The sequence below is a fragment of the Carlito syrichta genome, unplaced genomic scaffold (genome assembly GCF_000164805.1).
Source record: "Carlito syrichta isolate Samal-C Ts95f unplaced genomic scaffold, Tarsius_syrichta-2.0.1 Scaffold306504, whole genome shotgun sequence".
In the NCBI taxonomy this organism is placed as follows: domain Eukaryota; kingdom Metazoa; phylum Chordata; class Mammalia; order Primates; family Tarsiidae; genus Carlito; species Carlito syrichta.
In genome coordinates, this window is record NW_007250600.1 from 360094 (window position 1) to 385915 (window position 25822).

The window sequence follows — 25822 nt, forward strand, 5'->3', positions numbered from 1 at the left end:
CCTTCTGAGTCTCCAGACTATTATTTCACACTCTGTGCCCATGTGTATTCATTAGTTAGCTCCCACTTATAAGGAAAACGTGATATTTGAGTGTTTCTTGAGTTGCTTCATTCAAGACAGTAGCCTCCAGTTCCATTTATGTTGCTTCAGGGGATAGGATTTTTATTGCTTAATAGTATTTCTCTGTGTATATATACTAAATTTTCCTTATCCGTTCCTCCACTGATGGACACTTAGGTTGATTCCATGTCTTTCCTATTGTGAATAAGCTGTGATAAACATACAAATGCAGGTATCTCTTTGATGTAATGATCTATTTTCCTTTGGGTAAATTCTCAGTAGTAGGATTGCTGAATCAAATGGCAGTTCTATTTTTAGTTTTTTTGAAACATGCCAGAATACAATGATACTAGAAAACAGACTGATTCTGAGTTGATTTTATCATTTTTGTTCAGTTCTCTACAATTATCTGCTTCCAGGGCAGATGTATTTACCCCTACTTTATCCCTTCCCCAACAACCCCACATTGGGATGCCACTGAGTCTGGGTGAAAACAATACCTCCCTTACTTTATATCTCTGCTCTCTTTGATACTATCTAGATGTAACTGATCAAATTTTATCTTGTGTGGAGGATATTTGCATCCATATTTTTTCATAAGATTTTTGAGATCAGGGACTGTATCTTTTTCACTTTCTCCAGTGTTCAGCAGAGTATCTGAAACATCGAAGGCCATCAATTAATTTACAAATTTAATGACTAAGTCATGAGTGAATGTAGGTAAGAAAGCTGAGACACAGAGAGGTTAAGAAACATACTCAAAATCACAGAGAGTGATCTATAGTGCCAAGACTGGAATCCATGACTGCCTGATTTAAATAAAGCTGTCAATCATGCAGAAGTTGTCCATTTATTTTCCTGAACTAAAATCAAAGAAAGCTGACCATTTACTTCCCTTTAGCTATGACTGGTCATTTAAGTGCATCCAAAGACAAAGGTGTATAATTTTCTCTGGACAAATGTGAACTACCAAAAGCCAGAAAATTTTCTAGCTTTGATTATGTTAGAGTGTACTAAGCCTTTTTCTTTCTTTTGAGGAAGAATATAGGAAAGAAAAAACATTTAGCCTAATTGAAATATTCTCTACATCAAATATGTTCAATGTAGTAGAAACTACAGATGTTATTGCTTTAACTTTATAACCCAATTATTCTTTTATTTCTAGTTGTCTTCAGGATAAATTAACTCTTATCAGCTATTCAAATAGGTAATTATCATAAAGCTAAATACCACACAACCTCATAATCCATGTCAATTTATAGACTAAACTGAAGTAAAATCATGCTCTGGAGTTATAAGAAAGGGAAATCCAGATTTTTATTATTTCTCAGCATTTTCCCCCAGAATACCCAAACGAAATTTAACAAGGAGATGATTTCTTTTGTGAGGAAAAGGATCTAGATTTGACTCTTTCATTGTAGCAGAATGAATTATAAACCCAAGGTAAAAGATAATGAGTTTGGATACAAGTTAGAGAACTTGTCACCTAAGTGATTTTGGTCAAATTATTTTATCTTTTTGAGTTTCAGTTCCCTTCTCTCTAACAGAAAGATTCGGAATATCTTATCTTTGAGGTCCTTTTTATCCATAAAATTCCATGACCTTATACTTCTGCAGGTACTCCCATATTCTAGGAAGGACAGCTCAGGATTCAAAGCTGTGTGATTACGATAAATAATAAGGTTAAGTCATGTGACCTTCAAGAACAAACTTGTATTCATCTGCATTATCTCAGGGCAGGGACAGGCTTAAGATGAACCAAGTAAAATACTCAACATCAATGTAAAATTTAAAATATCCCTAAATAACTCAATAATCAAGATAAACGTTGGTTTGATTTCTAAAAATAAAAATTAATTCAAAAATTCACAATGAATAAATGCCAACATTTTAAACAAAGATAAGATCAATACTTAAGGAGTAGTGTATGTATCAGTCAAAATAGGCCTATCTATGCTTTTGACTTTTTGTTTTTTGTTTTGAGACAGGGTGGACTCTGTCACTCAGGCTACAGTGCAGTGGCACAATCATAGCTCACTGCACCACAAACTCCTAGGCTCAAGCAATTCTCCTGCCTCGACCTACTGAGTAGCTGGGATTATAAGCACCCAGCATCACACCTGGCTCATTTTGTCATCATCGTTTTTTGTAAAGGCGCGCTCTTGTCATGTTATCCAGGTTGGAAGTTAGTGGTTGTTGTTTCTGCTACTGCTGTTGCTGTTGTTACTGTTGTTGTTTTAAAGCATCATCCCCATATCTCAGAGACTTAACAGAGTCAATATTGATTTACTGTTCTTGCTACAAATCCAATGAAGGTCTTCACGGGCTTTTCTCCCCACAGTCAAACAGGGACCAAGGTGGCTTCCATGACTACCGCAGCAGAGAAAGAGAAGACTGGAGGACCACTGTATGAGTCAGCTTAGGTTAAGTAATGCTACAGTAACAAGTGACCCTATGAATATCAGCAACAACAGTTGATATTTGGCTCACATATGTCCATTATGTGAGCCAAATGCACTGCACACATTTTTCATACCAAGTTCAAGGCTGAGAAATATCAACCTTTATCTAGGACATGTTGCTCTCATGGCAAAGGGAAAGGATAAAAGGTGAGAACTTGAAGATGGCAACAAAACATCAGCCTGAAATGGCACACTTCACTTCTGCTCTTATTTCATTGGCTAAAGAAAGTTATATGCCTTATCAGGTATCAGTGGCATGTAGGAGTATAATGCTCCCATAGAGGAAGGAAGAGCAGGTATTATAAACATAATAGTATGTTCCATAGTCCACCCTCTTTTCATGAGTATTCATTTTTATTCTACATTTGTACACACAAATCACTCACACTCTCACTAAGGGAGTCAGCCTGAAAGTCCAACCATGCATTAGACACAAAGTCCAAGATCTCCACATCAGGATCAGATTCTGTTAGTCCAGAATCCTATGCACCAAAAACATGAGTTTTCTGCCTCACACACATCCATACTATTATGAGAAAATAGTGGGATAACATTAGTATCTATTGCCGCATTAAAAATTACCCCAAATTTAGTAGGTTAAAATAGCAATTTTTTTTCTTAGAGATGGAGTCTTGCTCTATCACTTAAACTAGAATGCAGTGGCACAGCAGGATCACAGCTCACTGGAACTCCTAGGCTCAAACCATCCACCTGCCTCAGCCTCTCAAGTAGCTGGAACTACAGAGTGTGACACTACACCCAGTAAAATATTTTATTTTTTGTAGATATGGGGTCTCACTATGTTTCCCAGCTGTTCTCAAACTCCTGGCCTCAAGCGATCCTCCCACCTCAGCCTCCCAACACTCTGGAATTACAGGTGTGAGCCCCCTGTAAAACAGGAGATATTTAACTCCGTTTCTTTCAATCAGGAATCTATTAGTCACTGAGTGGTTTCAGTATCTCTCTTATGATTGCAATCAAGATGTAAGCTAGGACTGTGGTCTACAAAAGCTCGACTAAGGCAGTCCCCAAATCATTCTCGTGGCTTTGTGCAGACCTCAGAAGATCGACTACCAGGATTGCTCACAGAGGTGACAATAAGCCTTCATTTCTTGCTGCATGGGCCTTTCAACAGGAAGCCTGAGTGTCCTCCTGTCTTGAATCCCTCCTCCTAAGGGCTGTTTCATGTCACAACAGTTGACCCAGAGCAAGTGATTCAAGAGAGAGAATCCAAAATGGAAATCAAATAGAATTCCACATAGGACCCTCTCCAGCCATAGAAGTCTTCTCAACTGAGATCCCCAGCATTAAAGAGCAGAGGCAATTATCCCTGTTATGCCTTAACTGAGTTTTAACTCAGATAACTATGAGCATAATAAAATGGTTGTTGTTATATGCCTCTAAGATTTGGAGCATTTTGTAACACATCAATAATAATAATAGACTAGAAAACAAATTTATACTTGGAACAACATGCTGCCATTTGGGGGAAGGAACTAAAACATGTCACATTGTCTTTGGAACTGAGTTGCAGCCAAGAACTGTAAGAACCTCAAAACATTTTAGTGAAGCCTAGAAGTTCAGTGAGGAACTTATTATTAAAGCCTGGAGAAAAGGAGATACTTATCCTTAATAATAAAAAGTTTGACAACACTTTTGCCTGATTCAATGTAGATGAAGAAAATATACATTATGAACTTATAGATTTGGCTAAGGAGATTCCCAGGAAGAATATTGAAAGTGTCAGCTGGTTTTATTTAGTTGCAAATGAAAAAGTACAAATAGAGAGAAACTAAAAAAAGAATTATTTAGTTTTTTATTTCAATAAGAATTTAGAGGAAATATAAAGGAACCAAGACCTATATGTTTAAAAATAAAATCATTTCTCATTCCCAGAGTTTCAAAACAGAAAAAATATCTCAACACAAGAAATGGCCTCAGGATAAAGATAGTCTCAAGTATGGGACTGAGATCTTTTGTTAATACTTCAGAAAGATTTATGGGTATGCCTCTTGAACCCTCTCAATGAGACAAAAAGGTTTCTAAGCATCTTAAGGATGTTGTCTCACAACACTCTGACTCTAAAATAAACCAAAGAGGGGACTGTCATGAAAAGATTTGTGAGTGTTGTTTTTGTCTAATGGGGTGAAGCCCAATAAGATTTATAAGAAACTCATGTAGTATTTGCAGTAATTAAATTGGTAGAAGTTGTACTGAGAGAGAAATAGTGCAAAATGAAACCAATTCTATGGAACTCCAACTTTATATGGAAAGAAAAATGGGTGATAAAGCTACTTAGTTGCATACAAGATCTATTTCTTACGGGATGGAGTGATCTCAGAGCATGGAACCAAGAACCATGGAAAATCATTACTAGAGAGTAAAACTGGGCTCAAGTCAAGAAACTGGCAACGTGTTCCTGGCAGGATTTCAGAATATGGACCCTATATGCCTCCTATTAGGTAGGGTCCATTGTGGTTTTCCTATCTTTTTCTATGGCATGTCAGGTGTATTTGGAAGATACAGAGCTTAGCTCTTTAATGCACAACTCTTCAGATCAGGAAGAATTATTTTCTTTTTTTTTATTATGATACTGTGGGGTACACTTAAGGATTAGGTATACAAATATGCTTTGTTCAGGCACCCTTGTTGATAAGAGGTGTCTCCCCGTCCCCAGAGAGATATTTACTACCGTTAATCCCATCTCCCTTCCACTCCACCCCCATAGTTTCCCACCACTGTCAGTAATTTTCTTATAGTATTACAATGGATGTTCAAGGTCCACTATATGAGTGAGAACATGTGATACTCAGATCTTTGTTTCTGTGAGAGGTCACTCAGTATTATAGACTCTAGTTCCATTCAGGTTGCTGCGAAATTCATGATTTTGTGTTTTTTTATGGCTGCATAGTATTACATCGTGTATATGCACCATATTTTTTTAATCCAGTTCTCTTTTGATGGGCAGCATGGTTGCTTCCAGGTTCTTGCTATTGTGAACACTGCTGTGATAAACATACGTGTGCACCTAGGTATCTTTTCTATAGACTGATTTGAGTTCTTCAGGCTATATTCCCAGTAGGGGGATTGCGGGGTCATATGGGAGGTCAATATTTAGAGCTTTTAGGAATCACCATACTGTTTTCCACAGAGGTTGCACTAGTTTGCACTCGCACCAACACTGTAGAAATGTTCCGTTTTCACCACACCTTCACCAGCAACTGTTATTTTTTTGAGTTATTGATAATTGCCATTCTGACTGGAGTTAGGTGGTATCTCATTGTGGTTTTGATTTGCATCTCCCTGATGATTAGTGAGGTTAAACATTTCTTCGTGTGTCTGTTGACTGCTCAGATGTCTTCCTTTGAGAAGTATCTGTTCATATCTTTTGCCCATTTTATAATGGGGTTGTTTGTTTTTTTTCTTTTCAGCACGTTTCAGTTCCTTGTAGATCCAAGATGTTAAGCCTTTGTCAGACTTGGAGTTGGCAAATACTTTTTCCCAGTCTGTAGGCTGTCTCCCTGCTCTCTTGATGGTTTCTTGGGCTTTGCAGAAGATTGTCAATTTAATGAGGTCCCACTTGTCTATCTTATCTCTTATGGCCTGTGAGTTTCGGGTTTTGTTCAGGAATTGGATGCCAGTTCCAATTTCCATGAAGGTATGTCCTTCATTTTCTAAGGTTCTTATGGTTTGAGGTTTTACATTTAGGTCTCTGATCCACTTGGAGTTAACTTTTGTGTATGGGAATAGATAGGGGACCTGTTTCAGTCTTCTGCATGTGGTCAGCCAGTTTTCCCAGCACCATTTACTGAATAGGTTCTCCTCTCCCCAGTGGTAGGTGGTAGAGGCTTTGTCGAAGATGAGTTGGTTGAGAAATTAAGGTTTTCCTTCTGGAATCTCAATTCTATTCCATTGGTCTATATGCCTGTTCCTGTACCAATATCAAGCTATTTTGATTATTGTAGCTTTATAGTAAAGTTTGAAGTCTGGTAATGTGATACCACCTGCTTTGTTTTTTTTTTTTGTTTTTTTTTTTGTTTTTTGCTGAGGGTTGTTCTGGTTATTCTTGGTCATTTGTGTTTCCATATGAATTCCTGTGTTATTTTTTCTAGGTCTGAGAAGAATGTTGCTGGTAATTTGATGGGTATTGCATTAAATCTGTAGATTGCCTTAGGTAAGATGGACATCTTCACAATGTTGATTCTTCCAATCCATGAGCATGGGATATTTTTCCACTTATTTGTGTCATCTTTGATTTCTTTGAGCGGTGTTTTGTAGTTTTCATTGTAAAGAACTTTCACATTTCTGGTTAGGAAGATGCCAAGGTATATCATTTTTTTGGTGACTATTGTGAATGTAATTGTGGTTTTTATTTGGGTTTCTGTTTGTTTATTATTGGTGTAAAGAAATGTGATTGTCTTTTGCACATTTATTTTATACGCTGAGACTTTGCCAAAGTCCTTTATCAGTGTGAGGTTTTTGACAGATTCTCTTGCATTTTCAAGGTACACGATCATGTCATCTGCAAAGAGAGCTAACTTGACTTCCTCTTTTCCTATTTGGATACCCCTGATTGCCTCCTCTTCTCTGATTGCTCTAGCCAGGACTTCCAATACTATATTGAACAGGAGGGGTGAGAGTGGGCATCTTGTCTTGTTCCAGTTTTGGGGGGAAATGGTTCCAGTTTTTGTCTGTTTAGGAGTATGCTGGCTGTGGGTTTCTCGTAGATGGCTTTTACTATTTTGAGGTATGTTCCCCGTATGCCTAGATGTTCGAGGGTTTTAATCAAGAAGGGGTGCTGGATTTTATCAAAAACTTTTTCTGCATCTAATGATATAATCATGTGGTTTTTGTTTTGACATCTGTTGGTGCATTTAATTACATTTATGGTTTTACGAATGTTGAACCAGCCTTGGATCCCAGGGATGAAGCCTACTTGGTCATGATGGATGATTTTTGAGATGTGTTGCTGAATCTGGTTCGCTAGGATCTTGTTGAGAATTTTAGCATCTATAAACATCAAAGATATTGGCCTATAGTTCTCTTTCTTTGTTGGGTCTTTACCTGGCTTGGGTATCAATGTGATATTGGCTTCGTAAAATGATTTGGGGAGAGTTCCGTCTTTCTCAATCACCTGGAATACCTTCTGTAGGATTGGTATAAGCTCCTCCTTAAATGTCTTGTAGAATTCTGCTGGAAAGCCATCTGGTCCAGGGCTTCTTTTTGTAGGTAGTTTTCTTATTACGTAGTCAAATTCCTTGATTGTTATTCGTCTATTTAGGGTCTCAATTTCTTCTGTTTCAACCTAGGCAGGTTGTGTGATGACAGAAAGTCCTCCATTTCCAAAAGGTTTTCAAGTCTGTTTCCATACGTGTACATAGTAGTCTCTAATGCTCTTTTGTATTTCTTCAGGATCAGATGTGACTTCATCTTTTGTGTTTCTGATTGTGTTTATTTGGGCTTTTTCTCTCTTTTTCTTGGTCAGTCTAGCTAGGGGACCATTGATCTTGTTTATTCTTTCAAAGAACCAGCTTTTTGTTTCATTGATTTTTTTTTTTTGTATTATCTTTTTGTCTTCTATGTCCTAGATTTGGACTTTTATTTTGGTGATCTGGATTCTTCTGCTGAAAATAGGGTTTGGGTAGTCTTGCTTTTCCAGCTTTCTTAGGTCGCTTGTTAGACTATTAATTTGTGATCCTTCCATTTTCTTCATGTGTGTTTGTAGGGATATAAATTCTCCTCTTACTACAGATTTCATGGCATCCCAGAGATTTTGGTAAGATGTTTCTTCATTTTCATTTGTTTCCAGGTATCTTTTAATCTCTGTTTTGATTTCATCATTGACCTAGGAGTTGTTTAGCATCATGCTGTTTAGTGTCCATGTCTTTGTGGGTTTTGGGGGGACCTTGTTGGTGTTAATGTTTATTTTTATTCCACTGTGGTCTGAGATAGTTCATGGCAAAATTTCAGTCCTTTTAAATTTGCTTATGCTTGATTTATGGCCAAGTATGTGGTCGATCTTAGAGTACGTTCCATGTGGTGATGAGTAGAATGTGTATTCTGTGGTCTTTGGATGGAGGGTTCTGTAGGTATCAATTAAGTCCATTTGATCAAGAGTCACATTGAGGTTTCGGATCTCATTGCTGATTTTTTGTCCTGATGATCTGTCTAGGGTTGTGAGTGGGTTATTAAAGTCCCCAGCTATGGTGGTATTGGAGTCTATGTCTTTTTTTATGCGTGATAGCGCATGCCTGTAATTCCGGCTACTCGGAAGGCTGAGGCGGAAGGATTGCTGGAGCCCAGCAGGCGAGGCTGTGGTGACCAGGAGCGGCCACTGCACTCCAGTCTGGGTGATAGAGTGAGACTCCAACTCAAAAAAAAAATACAATGATGCTAACATACAAGCTAACCAACTACCTTACTGGTGTGCTGTTCCTCTATACAAAGATATAGTTTACAGATAGGAGAAAAGAGAAGAAAAGGAAGTGAAAAAAAAGGAACAAAACAATAGGAATAGAATCAAGTCATTAAACTAACAGAACCAATCGATCACACTCTGAGACTTTTCATTTAAGTCCAATGTCCTTTCAGCTCTGATTTCTAGCTGTCTTCTCAAGCTGGTAAATTAGTTCACAGTTGCCCCTGGCCTGCTGTGAAGGACAGTTCAGATCACCCTCAGTTCAACACTCAAATCTGACCTGTGTCTGTTACCTTGAATTGCCAGCAGGTTGTGCTATCTCAGCTGCTCATCCCAGAGGGGTGGAGCCAGACAGGAGCCAGGCAGAGGCCGGAGATGGAAGCCTGCCTCAGGGCACATGGGAGGAGATCCACAGCTGGCAGGACGTCAAGGTGGCAGCAGAGGTGGCAGCAATCACAGCAGATCTTGGCTGCAGGGGCTTCAAGGACTGAAGTCATGGATTGCCTCAGGCACTGGTGGCGCAATGTGCTATGGTTGCCACAGAGGCCGCAGCGGCACCAAGCTCCATGTGAAGAGCAGGCTGCCAACATTGGGATCTACATCCCCCAGAGAGAGAGCCAGAGGCCCTCTGCATTCCCCTTTGCAGAGGGTCTCATAGACCAGGCTGCCCCGTCACCATCTTGCCAGAAGTCAAGAAGAATTATTTTCAAAGGACCACATCCAAAGAGCCTCATCCATGCCAGGACCTGATTTAGATGATAATATCCTAGAATCTGAGCCAATGCCATGACAAGGTGAGTCTTTGGTGGTCTTAAAAAATGATGACTGTGTTTTTCATGAATGAGGAATGTATTCGTGGCCAGGGTGAGGGGCAGAGTGTGACAAATGAAACATGGCCACACATTTTTGGACACTCACACACTCTACCTTGCTTTGAATTTGTGACTTCTTTGATGGCTAGAGTATGGTAGAAGTATGCTAGTTCAGAGCCTAGCCATCAAGAGGACTGTCAATTTCCAACTCAGTCACTTGAAAGCCTGGTACTGTTATATTGCAGAAGCAACTGATCCCTTAAACTCAGTATTTGCTCCTTACACCTATTTGGGGTTCATGTGAGTAAATTGCAACTCTGGCCCACATCGTCTTCATTACAGGGAGCAAGACAAATAAAGTTCCTATATCTGGGCTATACCAGGCTTGTGGTAGAAGGAAGCAATAACATGGAGTAACCACATGTTGGCTCCTGGAGACTCTCCTTGGACAAGTCACACCTCCCATCTGTTCACAACTCATTGACAAAAACCAGTTATACGGCCCAAGTCTAATCTGTATAAGGAAAATTGGAAATGTGAGGGAGTTCTTGAATATTTGGCAAATTATTTTCAGTCCCATAGAAATTTGTCTTACTTTGAGGGCTATTTAAAAGGTCAATAGTTCCTTGAGTCTTAAGTCAGAAGACTCAAGACAATACCAAATCTCCTGTCTTTTTGAAGCACAGGATCCTCATGGGACTTTAATTAAATTTTGAGAAAATTTAAAAACATGACCAGAATTGCACTCAATATTTCAGAGTAGTTCAAACTAGTGTTTTTTATGGGAATCCTGGAGATAAAAATTAAATGACTATGCTCAAATCAAAATCTTTCCTGGAAATCCCCCAGAAGTGCTTTTTGAAAAGCCATTCTGGCAACATCTGGGATTGAATTTTAGAGTTCTAAGATTGGAAGCAGGAAAACCAGTTAGGAGGCTGTTGCAGTAATGTAGGCCAAAAATAATGAGTTCTTGGCCAAGGTGGGGAAGCTGGAGGTGGAATGAGGGAATACATTCCAAAGATATCCTGGAGACAGAATTGAAAAAACTTCAGGAACAAATGGTTGGAAAATCCAAAAATTCAGAATCAGAGAAGAAAAACTGTATCACAACTCACTTCACTAGTTGAAATAAGTCATGGTGGATCAGCTGTTCTAAAAATAAAAAATTTAAATCCCAGAATAAAATAAGGATGAGTATTGCCTTTCTTTTCATAAATAAGAAGCCAAGAAAAAAAAATTGAGAAATTTGACTAAAAGACCTTTAAAAGTGCCTGCATTTTTCCCATACATATGCATCTAAGGTCAAAAATCAAAGGAAAACAAAGTATAAAGTGGGGATAAAAAGTTGCAACACAGACAGTAGAGAGTGAAAGTCCCTAATATACAAAGACGGGTTACAAGTCAAAGATAAAATGTGCACTTCCAAATCAAAAATGGTCAAAAGACAGGAAAAGGCAGGTCACAAAATAAGACATACAAATCACCAATAAATATGTGATGTTCGTTTTTACTGTTCATTTATTTTTCTGAGATCAAATAAATTCAAAGTTAAAATGTGACATGAGCTTTTTCTATCAGATTGCAAATATTAAAAATATTTATAAAACCTCGTGTTGGCAGTAACTTTGGGGATACTATATCCCCAATCATTGTATGTTGTTCTGGAGGGAAGCGAGACAATACATAAACAATTTTTAATGAAAATGTCTTTTAACCCAGCAATCTGACTTTAAAGAATTTATGGGAACAAAATAGTTAGTTATGCAATTACTTTTTTAAAGTATGCTCAGGGATGTTCACTGTATCGATGTCTATTATAAATCTAATGTCCATTAGTAAAAAAATAAATAAAAAAATCATAGCATATTTATCAAAAATGAAATACAGCCCTTATTGATGTATAGGTATTGACCTGTAAAGTAGGTGAAATTATATTTTCAATTTTAGAAAGCTACAGTACTTTATTGTCAGATTACAAATGTACAGATTACAAATGATCTTATGCTTAAAATCAAGCCTTATTCAAAAAGGGGAGTTTTCCATAAAGACACTAGGGAAATCTCATAGCCTCTAAGAATAGAAATGCAACCATAGCCAGCAACACATATTGTCAATATTCTCTCTCATTCACTCTACTCTTCATCCCAGAATACAGGAGTGATTCTTAAGTCTCAGTCCACCCATCTTTTTTTTTTGTTTTCTAGTCTATATTATAGGAAAATAGTCACCAATATCAAATTCTAAATTTGCATTTCTTTAGTTCAACCCAGCAGCCAAAGTAGACTAGGATATTTTGGCCTCAACTTTGAGTTGTCCAAAATCCACTCTGATTGGGTCAATTCAGCCCCAGTTCAATCAACTCTTAATTGAATAACAACATTATACTGTATAAAATTGTCCTCCCTGAGGTAATCAGTTGTACATCTATGGGGGATGGAGATTGTTACTATAAAATGAGGGCAATTTCCAGAAAATTCAAGATGGAAAGCCTAATCAAGTAAAACAATTGTCATCTAGTATATTAGACGCAAATTCTGCCTCACAAGCATAATTAGTGGTTTCTGCCATACATTTCAAAACTACGAAATTTAAAACACAAACCCAAGCAGGAATCACAGTAGCTACCTCGTAGGTGATGTCAAGATCCAGTTCCTTAGGTGATGTGTGTATATTTTTCCAGTATCATATCTAACAGATCTTATGAAAAAGCCAAAGTTGAATACAAAACAATGGAGGAACACAGCATAACTACAATAAGGTTTGTCATTTGAAAATGATAATAAAGGGAAAACTATATCTTGGCCATTGGCAAAGGACACACACTCAATAGTTTCTGAAAAATGATGCTATTTACATTTGGGGCCACATAATTCATTGTTGTGAGGGGACTGTTTACATCTAGCCTTTATCCAGTAGATGCCAGTAGCACTTTCCACCAGTAGTGGCAATCAAAAATGTGTGCAGACATTGCCGTATATCCTCTAGGAAAAAAATCACCACCAGCTGGGAACCACTGGTCTTTTAGGACAGACAGAGATAGTTTGTAGCAATTAGAGATAGAGTCAGCAAACCTGGTGGTAGGAAAATAAGTTTCTTGTTCTGAAATTTTTCTTCCCTAAAGTCTGAAGGGAGAATCTTTTTTTTTTTTTTTTTTTTTTTTCTGAGTTGAGTCTCACTCGGTCGCCCAGACTGGAGTGCAGTGGCCGCTCCCGGCCACCACAGCCTCGCCTGCTGTGCTCCAGCAATCCTTCCGCCTCAGCCTTCCGAGTAGCCGGAATTACAGGCATGCACTACCACGCCCGGCTGATTTTTTAAATTTTTATTGTAGAGATGAGGTCTCGCTGCCCAGGCGGGTCTCGAACCCGCGGGCTCAGGCATTCCACTCGCCTCAGCCTCCCAAAGGCGCGGGATTACAGGCTGAGCCACCGAGCCCAGCTTGAAGGGAGAATCTTTATTGTCCAATGATTTTCAGGATGACCCCTGTGAAGAGGTAATTGGGAACAATTCTCCTAACTGGGAAACTATATCAACTAAGCAATATACCCTCTATCAGTGCAGGTATTTGGGACCAGGTACTGCCTTGAGGAATTAGCAAGCCTGGGTCATTATTTTCCAGGCTTGAAATTCTTCTGAAGCTATAACACCCTAAAAGGATCAGTAAGCTACCTACCAATCTTCTTATTAAGAACTTCTTTTCCTAATAGTCCATGATAGAGATTTTATCAGGCATGCCCTTGGAATCCCCATCCAGAGTTTCGTTTTTACCCTCTGGTCACTCTTTGTTAACTTCATGGTAATATAGGATCTTCCTGTAATGTTGCCCCTACATCAAGTTTTTATTCCAAGTATGTTTGACAATGAGATTCATCATATCCTTCACCCAACATGGATTATACTATAATGTGTTTTCTAGAGGTAAAATTAAAACTATTCATCTTTCCTGACTTCTCCCTAATATTCCCCCAATCTAATATAAGTAGCCCATTTTTCTAATCCCAACATTGTATTCATAATATAGTAAAGAATCCATTGCCTGCCATTCAGCAATGCATATTTAATCTTCATTTGCTTCAGAAGGCTAGCTAAGATTTCCCTGCAAGATGCCCACTACTGGGACAACTAATTGTGAACAGGTGTGTGGAAAGAGTATTATGTTATCTTCTTTCACACTGTATACAAAATAACAGTTCTTCTACTAATCATGATTGGTAGAGTTGTCTCCAAAATGGGAGCAACTCCAAAAAAATCAAGGAAGAGAGAACTGTTTGGACACAATTTTGAATCCACTGCAGAGAGAGAGATTGAGAGGGCAAAGCTATTAAATATTAACCTTGGTTACTGATAGGTGATGGATCTTGGGTTAATTTTTATCAGTCACCTTTGTACTATTTTGCATTGTTTTAATTTTTTTAGAAACTATGTGTCGATCTTAAAATCAGAAAAGTAATTTTATGATGTCAGAAGTAACAAAAAGAAATTTGCAGAGAATGGGGATTCGGCAAAGAGAACTGAAAAGGAAGTAGCCAGGGTTTGGAGTGGGGCGGGGAACAGAAGAATGTCAATCTAAAAAGGTCACAGAGTGTTTTTCAATAAGAAAAGAGTAGTGAGTTTCAAAGGTTGTAGGGAGATCAATTAAGAAAAGGGTAAATATCTTCTTATTACAATGAGCAATTAAGAGTTCCAAGGAGACTTTAGAAGATTTTAATTCAGTGACTAGAAAAGAAGTCAAAATAGAACAGCTGACAAATTACTGGGAAGGTGGGAAGGAGAGATAAACTTGGGAGTGAACAACCATTGAGTAATAGACATTGTTAGGGACTGCCTCTTGAAGAGTGTAAAAAAGATTAGAGACCCTGGATGGTCGGTCCTTAGCCATAGGAGTGAGCATTTGGGCTTTGGGTCTAGCAATCAGACCTCATCTGATAGAGTAAACATAAATTTGGGGAACAAGGATAGTATTCATGAAGGGCAGAAAACCTCAGCTTCCCTGAAGCCTGCTGGAAAGAGCCCATGAGGAATTTTCTCCTTTATGAAGTAGAATACTTAGGAAAATCAGAATCACAATGAAGCCAACATCTGCTACTCTCTATTGAGCTCCAGACTCACACTTCCAACAGACACAGAACAGTGAAATCCACAGGTATTTCAACACTAACATACCAAAATGAATTACCTTAGTAACTGACCTCTTGTGGTCTGATCTTGAACAGAAAACATCACCATCCACCTAATTTCTAAAGTTAGAAACATTTTAGTAATCCTCATTGTCTCACCAAAACTTCTTGATGTCAACTCCTAAACTGCTGTCAAATTTATCTTCTTTTTTTTACCCACTACCAGTTCTGGATGTTAGTTCTGAGTTTCATCATTTCTTACATGGACAACAAAGGGTTCCATAACTGGTCTTTCTGCTTCTGGTATCTATCCCTTCATTCCATTCTCATATGTGTACCCAGAATGATGGTTACAACTCCAATCATTTAAAATTATTTCATGGCCGGGCTTGGTGGCTCAGCCTGTAATCCCAGCACTTTGGGAGGCCAAGGCAACTGGATTGCCTGAACCTGCGGGTCCAAGACCAGCCCAGGAAACTTGGCGAGACATCATCTCTACAATAAAATAAAAAAATAACCGGGCATGGTAACACGCGCTTGTAGTTCCAGCTACTCAGAAGGCTGAGGTGGAAGGATCACCGGAGCCCAGCAGGTCAACGCTGGGGTGGTCGTGAGCGTGCGTGTCACTGTACTCCAGCCTGGGCAAAGGAGTGAGACTCCAACTCAAAAAATAAACTAAAATAAAATAAAATTATTTCATTGCTATTCATCAACCTCAACATAATGCGGTAAGACTTAAAGATGAAGGATAAAGCCCTTTTACTAACCGGTTCAAGTCTAGGAACTTTACAAACATTAAAGATCACCATTTTTCTCACACACTTTATACTTCAACTACACCAAACTACCTTAGCAAATTTGCAGCTAGTTTCTAGAACATAAGAGTCCATTTTCTTGGAAAATTCCTCCTTCTCTTTACCTGGAAAACTCCTATGTGTTAAATGGAGAGCAAGGATGTCATTTATTTTGTGAAGCTTTGAACTTTTCAAGGGAAAAGGCTTTGTCTTTTTTATTTTTGCATCACTCATTTCTTGCACAGTACCTGGAAATCAGTAGGAGATTTTTAAAAATTGAACGTTTGTACTCTACTCTAAGCACTTGAAGCGCAGTCAACTCAACCACTGAATAAGCCCCAACAAGCAAATAAAAAGTCATGAATAGTCAATAGCTTCTCTTAACTTCTAAGCTTTTCCTTTGTAAAACTATTTGTTTGCTAAGTTAGTTATTATATAAATGTGTGGGTATTTTCCAGACCCTACACCAGGGGTTAGGAATGCAATGGTAAACATTGTACATATCTTGCTCTTAAAGAGCTTAGAGTCTAGTATGATCCTCAACTGTTTGTACCCACTCTCATCTTCTTGCCTCCGAACTCCTTGCTAAATATAGCAACTTACTAATGATTTATCTTTACATTTTGAACACTGACACTACTGAATGGTTTTGGCTCCTCAACCTCCTCTGGCTTTGGTATATTCAAAAATCTCTAGGAAAAACTTTACATTTTAGCCCCAGGACACCATGAGAACACAAATGCTCTTCTGACCCTTAACTGGTATCCCTATTTTTACCAAATCTGACTCCTTTGAAAATATTTTTTTTTAAAGATGATAAAAGAATTTTTCAGTCTCTGTTCTATGAAGAACTTCTTTATTGTTTTTAACTTACAGTAGAGTTTGTGTAGTTTTCTCCACTTATACTGAAAACCACTCAGTGATCTAGCAGAGAAACAAAGAACTGAGTATCACATGTACTCACTCAAAGTAGACCCCGAACATCTAGCATAATACTACAGGAAAGGGATTGACAGTAGTGGGACACTACCAGGGGAAAGAGGGGGAGGAAATAACATCATGAAGGCTACCTGATCCTAATTCAGGTGAAGTAAGGTCCAATGGGAGGCCCTCATTTCACCTATACATACACCACTTATATACCCAGTCTTGAGTTGAACCCCACATCTATAAAATAAAATAAAAGAACTCAAGACTGAAGGTCTTATATTGAGACAGTAAATTTTCACACTGTCCTTTTTAGCTTTGCAAGAGAAAGAGAAATGCAAGACAGAATAGAAGGAATGAGGAGCTCGTGTGAACTGTCAGTTTCAAGAAGGTCATTGAGCATGTTCAGGCTGCCAAGTTCCTGGGATTGTTCCCAAGCTCCCACAGTGCTACTTCAATCTGGCTACAGACACTATGCCATAAACTAGTATCTCTGGCTCGTTCTATGGAACTGAGCCAGGTTCTCTGGAGTCTTAGATACTTCCATGGGTGTTAACTGGGCACCTCAGGAAGTCACATTCTTACCTTTAGTGTTCATATTTATATCTTCTGATCAGAACTAAAAGCTAAAAATACTTTATTATATTTAGAATATATTATTTCATCTATGTGAGTACACCTGAAGCATCTTTAAAAACCTCAATATATCTGTACTGGCAGGACCATGGACAGCACCCAGTCCCTCCCTCTCTCCCCTCCATGTCTAATGCTCTTCTAGGAGCAATACTACAACAGTAACAATGAAAAACAATAATATTACTACTGGGACTAATCTTCTTGGAGTCACTGAAGTATCCCCTGTTAATTACATAAGAAAAGCATTGAGTAGCCTTAAAAATTCTACTTATTATGGATTAATAATAATAATAAAATTAAACATTTGATGAGTATTGATTATGTGCTAATCACTATTAAAATAACTTTCATGTATTAACTAATTTAACTTTCCAAATTCCTTTTTTTCTCACTTTACGTTAGAAAGGAAACTAAGGTAATAAACATGAAGTTTCTGCAATATCTCCTCTTCTGAAGTATACAACTTTAGCCACACCCAAGATAAGTTGATAGCTCATGAGATATTTAGAATATCTTACTTTATACTCCATGTCCTCACACTACAAAGTATTCATGTATGGGCCCTTTCTTCATTTATCCTCCTTAGTATAAAGGGCCTTTTGATCTGAAGAGAGTATCCTTATTTAATTCTGAAAAGTTTGTTATGTTACCTAATTATTTCCATTTCTCCAGTCTATCTGTTGTCCTTCTGAAACATCCACTGAATGCACCCTGCTTTCTGAAGTCAGATTTGTCAGCTAGGCTTGGAAAATTCCCTTTCCTCCAAAAAGTTCTTCTTACTACTCATCTTTGTTTCTCCACATTCATATGACTGCCTTCGCTCCCTGACATATGGCGTATACTCACAATGCTTGTCCTAAAAGGAGTTTCCAGCTGGACTTGAGCTGGAAAGACCTCTGGATCATGCTGATCATATTTCAGTAGAAAGCCAATTTCAAGATTCAGCCTGGTGTACAAGCTGGATACTGAAAAGTCTCTTAGCATGTGATTCTGATGCTGAGTGAACGATATCTGTTTTCAGTGGAGCATGGCAATTTTGTTGAACAAAAAGCCAGAAAGGACAGAGGAGCCATGATTTACAGGTCCCTGAATCAAATATATATTAAAAAGCATATATGGATACATACTATGTATGAATATATATGATATAGAAAACTAGAGAATATTACGAGATACTTAAATTCTTATCAGGGTAAAGTTTATTTTATAAATCAAGAAAATAACAGGAATAATTAAAATATAATGGAATAATTGATATCATATTTTTATTTGTAACTCCTATATCTGATTCTCCTTGCACCCAGGGATGCTGGTTAACACTAATATGACCAACCTAGAACACAGGATTATTGAAACAGTGAGGACAACATTTTTGTCAGCAGTTTTGTTTTGTTGCATGGAACTGCAAGAAAGTATCAATTCAAGACTTAGAACAGAATGTCTCAACCTTGACTGTATATCAGAATAATATTAATACACCCAGGCTACCTCTAGACCAGTTGTACCAATATCTGTGCATGAAATTCAGTCATTCGTATTCTAAAGCTCTCCAGATAATTCCAACATGCAGTCAAATTTGAGTGGCAATCCAAAGATGAGTATTGGAAACTGGGATACAGAGCTAAGGAAGTGAAAATTTTAGGAAAGGGGAAAACAGCAGAGGATTGAAATGCTGGTGTTAGTCAACTGGATTGTTTGATGAGACAGAATGAAATCGACTTCATTTTCTCTAAGGCTCTATTAAGTACCCCCAAACTATTGCACCAGTTTTTCCACACTGTGTGGCACTGAGGGAACATGGAGAGATCTATTTGCAATTCTTTCATGCCTTTTTTTTTAGGTCGCTGAGGCTTTTTATTTCACACACAATCCTTCTGAGGATCTCAACCAAGTCCACCTTGGAGATGACACTGGAGGTACACATGACTCTAGACTCGGCGGAAAGCAAGGTGAGGAAAACAATGATTTGGATGAATGATATAATTATAATGCTAGAGTTTCTGACATGGCTTCAGCTGTCGAGCTCTGTTCTATGGAGGTCTACGGAAGCGGTGACAACACCATGGGCGTGGGTGAGGGGAGTTAACTAGCAGAGGTCCCGACAAGGGTTGGTCAGGGACCTCAAGTCGCCTGTGCTGATGTCTGGAGAGGGGTCTTTTGGCCGCCCTGAGATGAAGGCACAGGGTTCGCCTGCCCACAGCATACTTGACCAGGGAGTTTCTGAAGTTCCTGCCAGCAAACTTGGCCTTGCTGCCCAACTCTTCTTCAATCCTGAGGACCTGGTTATACTTGGCCAGGCACTTGGATTGGCAAGGTGCATCAGTCTTGATCTGCCCAGTGCAGAGCCTCACCACCAGGTCAGCAATGAAGGTGTCTTCAGTTTCCCCAGAGTGATGAGACACTATGACACTCCAGCCATTGGCCTGGGACAGCTTGTGCACTTGGAGGGACTCGGTCACAGAGCTGATCTGGTTCACTTTGAGCAGTAGGTTTACACAACCTCTCAACCACAGCCTTGGTGATGTGCTTGGGGTTGGTCACTGTGAGGTCGTTCCCCACCACCTGGATCCCAATTCTGGCAGTGAACTTCTACCAGATGCTCCAGTCATCTTGGTAGAAAGGATCTTCAGTGGACACCACTGGGTATTCCTTAATGAAGGACTTGTACAGGTCAGCCAGCTGGTCAGATGAGATGTACCTGCTGGGATCATCGGGAGACTTAAAGTCCAGGTTATACTTCCCAGACCTGAAGAACTCAAAGGCGACCACGTCCATGCTAATGACCATCTTGTCTGTGTAGCCTGTCTTCCCCATTGCAGTCTTCAGCAGCTCCAGGCCTTCCTTATTCTCCAGGATGTTAGAAGCAAACCCACCACATTGGTGGCATCATTCCATTATTTCTCCTTGACAACTTTCTTCAGGTTGTATTAAACCTCTGTGCCAATGCGCATGACTTCCCTGAAGTTTGCTTCCCCGATGGGGAGGATCATGAACTCCTGCATGGCCAGCTTGCTGCCGGCATGAGAACCACCGTTGATGACATTGAAGGTCAGGACTGGCAGGATGACCTCAGAGTTGCCAGCCAAGTTGGTGATGTGGTGGTACAGGGGAGTGCCCTTTTCAACAGCACCAGCTTTGCAGACAGCAAGAGACACCCCAAGAATGGCGTTTGCACCAAACTTAGATTTATGTTCCATCCCATCCCATCTCAATAATCAGTTTGTTGATCTTCTCCTGCTTCATGACGTTCAGTTTCTTGCTAACCAGAGCATGCTCAATAGTTTTATTGATGTGCTCAACAGCCTTTGAGACACTCTTCCCCATATAGCATGTCTTATCACTGTGCCAGAGCTCTAGGGCCTCATTGATACCAGTTGAGGCGCCACTGGGCACAGTAGCTCTGAAGAAACCTTTTGTGGTATAGAGATCAACTTCAACAGTGGAGTTCCCACAAAAGTCAAAGATCTCTCTGGCCTGGACCTTGAGAACAGACATGATGAACCTTAGGCTGCCAGATCTCATTGCCCAGGAAAGAAACTGAGGGCAATGCAGACACCAAGGTATGCATTAAGCCAGTGATATCTAGGTGCCCTGAGTTCCTTCTATAAGCAAATACTCCATACTCACAAGGTACCCAACATTGTGATGGATAGTAGAGTTGTGATTTATGAGACCTGATCTTACCTTCCAGAGGTCAGTCATGTGGTAGGAAAATAAACATAAACAACTAATTATGTCCATCATAGTAAATCTTACAAAAGATAAAGTTTCCAATAACTATTGGAGGAATGAGGAGGGAATGATACAATTAAATCTGACCTGTTGTTGAAGAGAACCAGAAAAGACAACAAAGAAATGGTGAACCTTGAGTTAAGGCTTCAATTATGAGTAAAAGTTTCCTGGACAGCTGTGGAAAATGGAACATTCTAGGTAAGGAGACCAGAAAAAAAGAGTCATACACAGGAAGAGTTTGATTTGGTAGTGGCTGTGACATAGGGTATGTGTCAAAAGGTAGTAAAGGATAATGTAGAGGAAGCAAGAGGGAGTTAATTTTTGAAGACCTTGGAATGCTATATTGAGAATTTTATACTTGGTGGACAATGACAAATCAACTTGCAAATAGTTTTTTTTGTTTGTTTTTTTCTAAGTTGGAGTCTCACTCTGTCACTCAGGCTGGAGTGCAGTAGCATGCCCACGGCCACTCCAGCCTCGACCTACTGGGTTCAGGCTATTCTTCCACTTCAGCCTTCTAAGTAGCTGGAACTACAAGCACGCATCACCACACCTGGCTAAATTTTTTATTTATTATAGAGATGAGGTCTCACCAAGTTGCCCACGCTAGTCTCAAACCCGTGGGCTCAGGCAATCCTCTCACCTCGGTCTCCCAAAGTGCTGGGATTATTGGCATGGGCCATCATAACCAGCCTGCAAAAAGCTTTTAAAAGGAGGATGACAAGGGTAGATTGATGGTATGTTTTAGAAATCCTGGCTATAATGTGAAGTTTGAGTGTGGAGGAATGCATGAAAGTAAGACATACCTATTAATTATTACAGTAACCCAGGTATAAATCTGTACTAACTCAGTGGTCATGTGAACAAAATAAAGAGAGATTAACATAAGGGTGATTTCAGATAAGTTGCTAACCTAGATGTGAATCTGACTACAGTGAAAAAAATAAAGAAGAAAATCAGAAATGATTTTTAGGTTTCTAAATGGGTGAATAGATGTTACCATGAGCCAAACTGTGGAATAATAGAAAAAGAGTAAATTAGGAGGGGAGATGTTAGGTTCTGGTTCTGGATGTAAAGATGACCATCCTATTTCCAGTCTTTGAAAGGGGATGATGCTCAACTCACTTGTTCTCTATAAAATTCATAGAAAAACAGGCCTCTGCGTTCCTCCAGGATGGACACCAGAGAGTTCCTTGGGAAAAGATCTGTTTACCATTCATGACAACAATTTAAAACTATGAATGATAATTTTCACATTCTCAAGATTCCTTTGTATCAAATTAGAATCAGTCATTGAGGTTTCTCAAAACCAATAATTGTAAACTCAAAGGTCTTCTGGGGCAAGCCGGGTGATGTAGGTCAGGTGGGGACTGGAATAAATTAGAAAGTTTAAGTACTATAGAAAGGAAAATGCTCTTATTTAGCTCCAAATGATTATTCTTGTGCTTTAATAGAGGATCTGTTTTGCCAAACCTTTGTTTCAAAAGAAATTAGATTTTACATAAATAGATTTTTATGTAAAACTTCCTGTTTTTATATGTTGGCAAGTAATTTATCCTTTTTTTAAAATATACAACCAATGAAACTCACCTAAGATCTCTGAATTTTAAACCTTCTTGAAGCTAAAGATTTACACTATGGCTTGTGTTATCACGTTGAAATAACTTTGTGAAAAAGAATTCACAAAATCTCTTTCAATTATAAAAGTTGCTCTTTTCATTGGCCCTAAATCTAATTCTTCCAAATCCCTCATGGTCTTTCTTTATAAGGTGCCAAGAATTTAGGAACAAGGCCAAGTTTAATTTATTCATGTCATTTTTAATTTTATTGACTTTAATCAGAGCTCCTTCTAGCCTTCTTACTTCTGAACAAATATGACAGATTAGTCTTTGCTCATAGGTAGTGCTTCCATAGATACAGAAAAGTTTATGGCTAAAAATATTATATTGGGCTATCTAAAATAAAAAGAAGAAATTCAAGTCAGATAGACAAAGAATATTTTCAAAGATTGTACAGCTAATTTCTGACAGAGTATGATAACCTAGCTTTACTAACCTTCACTCCTTTGTCTCCCTCATGCCTGGGTTGAAAGTTCATTGTGTGCTTAATCTTTTTTTTTCCTCTCTCCTCTCTCCCTTTGGCTGTATCAGTTAGCTGTTGCTGCATAACAAACAACTATAAAATATCTGTGAAATGCAAAACTAGGAAATTATTTCTCACTCATGTGACAGCAGAGCTGCTGGTTTCAATTGTCTTCAGCTGAACTCTCCTGAGCTTCACTCCAGATTTCAAGATTGATTTAAATCATCTGGGGTGGCTCTACACCCAGTCTGGGGCCCAGGCTATCTAGGAAGCAGAATTGTGGCTACCTAAAACATATTCTTGTCATAGCAGTGGTCAATAATTTCCCAGAGGAGCAAGTAGAATCATGTGAGATCCTTAAAGTTTAGATTAAATTCATGTGCTATCATTTCCACCTATGCTCCTCTGGCCAAAGCAAGTTATTTGGTAAAACTTAAATCAGTGGGGCAGGTAAGTACATAACCCCGTGGAGATTATAGTGGAAGAAATAAGTAAACATACACTGAATATTAATCATATCTCTCACAGTTACTACAAATTGAGAGACTATAGTATGCCCTGTACTGCATTAAGTACTTTATAAATATTAGATGTAATCTTCATAAGAATCCTGTGTGGTGTGCATAATCATTTCCACTTTACAGATGCAGAAACTGAGACAGAGAAATTAAGCAAGTAGATAGATACCACACACACAATCGCTAGTAAGTAGCAGAACAAAATCTGAAAACATCACCTGTTCTCCACTGTGTAATGCTGGATCTTCCCTCTCTTCCTCACTCTAGAATTCATTGACTATCTTCAAATACTCAATATATTTTTGAACTTAAAAATGTGTCAATTATAATTATATCAAGAGTTGATCTATAGCTGCATGTGAGATAGTGATAGTTATGATCCAACACCCATATGGTCAAATTCCTGTAATTACAAAAACACAAAAAGAACAGAGAAGGGCAATCAGGACTATAGGAGGAAGATCATGGCTGCAATCCCATTCCATATGTTCTTGAACAGAAATCATGAAAAAATTAAAAGAAACTCTGTGGCAAAATAATAAAGTGTAACTATTGGGTAACATGTTGGTTGTTTTATATTAAAGCTTAGCCTTTAAGTTAGAACCATAAATAAAAGTGAATACTTTTTCTCTTGGAAAAAAGCCCTAGAAGCCGGGCTCGGTGGCTCAGCCTGTAATCCCGCGCCTTTGGGAGGCTGAGGTGAGTGGATTGACTGAGCCCGCGGGTTCGAGACCTGCCTGGGCAGCAAGACCTCATCTCTACAATACATCAAAAAATCAGCCGGGCATGGTAGCGCACGCCTGTAGTTTCGGCTACTTGGAAGGCTGAAGAGGAAGGATTGCCGGAGCCCAGCAGGTCAAGGCTGCGGTGGCCAGGAGGGGCTACCGCACTCCAGTCTGGGCGACAGAGTGAGACTCAAACTCAAAAAAAAAAAAAGCCCTGGAGACCACGTAAATAACTGGAGCTGATTTAACTTGGGAATTCAGATAGAGCAGACAAAGGGCCATGACATTAAGTCAAATGTCACTCTCTCTTCTTACTGCTAGCACAGATTTCTAACCAGAAAAAAGCAAGATCTGACAATGACACTGGTCATAAAGGGAAGAGTGATGAATTAGGTCCTGAGTCAGAGATCATTGATCCCTCTGATGTTCTTCTGATAATGAGGTAGCCCAGGCTTCCTATTAGCTTTTATTGTGTCCTAAATCTTAATGCTGAGTTTCTCATTTGATCCTCACTAAAAATTGCTGTTCTGATAATATTCTAATTCCTCAGTCTATCTCTTGAGACTGAAGACTGCTCTAATCTGACCAAAACTTTTCTCTGGGACTAAAGCCCTGAACTTCAACTTGCCCCATCCTCTTCACCAAGCATGACTCCAAAAGATTCTTCAAGGAACTACTGATATCAAGGCTTGATTTCGCTGTCCACTAGCAAGACTGAACAGTTACTGAGGTATCTAGGACTTTAATTATAGAGGAAGTTCAGTATTCGTTTCAAACCTTAAATTAAGTAAAGTTTTATTGAAATCCATACATGCTCCTTTGTTTATATATTATCTGTACCTGCTTTTGTAATATGTCAGCAGAGTTAAGGAGTTGTGACAAAGGTCATATGACCTGAAAAACCTAAAATATTTACAATGAGGTCCTTTCCAAAAATGTTTGCCAATTCTAGTCTAGTCCTTTGTATATATTAAAGAGAGATACATATGCTCAGGCCCCTCAGCTGAGAATTATCTTCTGCATAACAGTCTCTCAATTTTGAGGAAAATATTCTCTCTCACAATTGGGGTAAAGGTATCATGAATTAATGTGTGTAAAGATTAGACAATTGTGGCAGTTTTAAGATATGACAATCCTTCTATAGAGCGGTGGGGTCTATATTCCCTCCTCCTGAATCTGGATAGGCTTGTGACTCACTTGTAACCAATGAATGTGGTAAAGTAATGCTATGTGACTTCTGAAGATATACATGTGGGAGAAAAGACAGTGTTGTTTTCACCTTGTTGTGTTAGAATCCTGGGGCACCATTTAAAAAGTTTGACTAACCTAAGGCCACCATGCTGTGAAAAATCTCAAGCTATTTGGGGAGCCCACTGAGTAGGTGCTTCCATCAGCAGTCTGTGGTGAGTCCCCAAGAGCCAACACCAGCAGCCAGCCAGGTGGATGAGTAATCTTGGACATCAGCACAGCTATGCTTTTAAATCACTACAGCACTTGCCAACATCTGACTACAATTTCATGAGAACTGCCAACTGAGGCCTG

General features: G+C 38.9%; 1 pseudogene across 1 annotated transcript; it reads right to left on the reverse strand.

Annotated features, from left to right (window-relative positions):
* Window positions 1-19253: 19253 nt before the first annotated feature.
* Window positions 19254-20718, reverse strand: LOC103265366 (annotated as a pseudogene). Its single transcript, XR_504630.1, has one exon. The product of XR_504630.1 is annotated as an alpha-enolase pseudogene (transcript).
* Between the last annotated feature and the right edge of the window lie 5104 nt (window positions 20719-25822).